Source organism: Haliotis asinina, chromosome 8, assembly GCF_037392515.1.
Source record: "Haliotis asinina isolate JCU_RB_2024 chromosome 8, JCU_Hal_asi_v2, whole genome shotgun sequence".
NCBI lineage: Eukaryota > Metazoa > Mollusca > Gastropoda > Lepetellida > Haliotidae > Haliotis > Haliotis asinina.
The window spans coordinates 26,702,660-26,704,485 of NC_090287.1; positions in this window are offsets into that span (position 1 = coordinate 26,702,660).

Genomic DNA, 1,826 nt, shown 5'->3' on the forward strand with positions numbered 1-1,826 from the left:
GACATTTGTCAACCAGGTCAGCAAGCATCACTTGACCCAAAACTCATCTCCAAAATTATCATCCAATACTGAAGACGAATTCTGACTTCTCAACAAGTGCAAGAAAACATCAATATTGGGGTTGAATCACTAGTAGCTCATGTGAAACCCATTTCTGGTGTCTGCCCGCCTTGATATTACTGGAATATTGCTAAAAACAGCATTAATTCAAAGTCAGTCACTCACTAACTCAGTTGTAGCCTGCCTGTGCCCTACCATAACACTGATTACAGCCTTAAACAATCCCTCACTCTATATATGGACAGTATGCATAAAAGAAACAGCACAAAGGACAGACTGTCTGATAGTACTAGGCAATCATATATGTTCTTTCAAAGTTGTCTCCTATCAATGAAGCACTGCTTAGTCAGCTTGATTTGATGGTTCTAATTTTATTCAAGGTCAAGTGACAGGTCAAGGTTTCACTCAGTTCACAAGAAGTGTGTCATGGTGACCCAGTCAAGAGACTCAAATCTCGTTATGTCCCTCTAGTGTGTGTCTGTGCTCATCCTTGTTGACACTTGGCAGACCACTGTGATAAAGATCAAAGCTGTCTAATTAAACAAGAACACCTGACCACTCATGCATGCATCAACAGGTAAATGCAGGTGCAGCTGTTGTCTGTCAACAGCTGCATAAGTATGAACACAAGCGGTGCCTACACAGGTGATTGATACTGAATATGAGACTGGGTACATGGAACTGCCTAACAGTGGCAACGTGAGCAAATATACTGAATGTCTGTCCTTAACTTTTCACTCTCCTCAAAGCACCTGCTGGGGTCCAGTGGGAGACTGACTCCTTAAACACCATGAGAAGGAGTGTGTCCCACCTTTTCTGACACATTCTTTACATTCGAATATTTTCACAATGTTACTATTCCTCCTTTTTGTCCAACTAAGAGAGTCTTCACTTGACTGAGACCGAACAACATTTTCAGTGATACAGTACTGTGGCATAAAATAACATGCATTCACAAATACATGGTATCATCCATGGTGATCAAGTCATTTAATTACTCACACCACCAAAGAGTAATTTGCATGGTCCAAGACTTGTGGCATTTGTGGTCATACAGATGATGATGTGTTGAGGTCGCATGTACAGTCCTTGTGTGGACCAATACTCTTAGCATAGTCTGTGCAGTGATTATTGTCATGTTGTCACCACATAACTGGAAATTGGAGCTCTCCTTCAGACATCAAACAAACAAGACCTCAGGATTACTATATCAAGATATAAACTTTCACCTATGAGAAAAAGATCTGAAAGTGTACATCAAATTTGCAATCATTAAAGAATACATTGTATTTCTATATCCAACCCACAACTGAGGTTTTGATTCCAAAAACCATGGAAAAAATTTGTGCAACACACAAGATTTCATTGTCACGGATGTGGTTAAGGAAAATTTAAGCAGTCTGCAGTAATGAAACAACAATGATTTTCACATATAAGTGATAATTTAGCACTACTTAATTAGAAGGCTCTGCATTACAGACTACACACTGACTTAATCTTACACATAGGGTATATACACCATTAGAGATCCTCAAACATGGGTTTTGGACACAATTTTGAAAATGACACATATATGTGATTTAGTTTCCTTTGAAATCAGTTTGTTTTCAAAAAAAAAACAGTTGTATTAATAAATAACAAAACACCACGCATGCATCTGCTTGCAATAGTACAGTTTGAGTCATTCTCTCACGATTGGCACCAAGCTGTCTTGTAGCCAACCAAAACAGACTGTTTGAGCTCCTATCACCGCGCTATTATCTTCG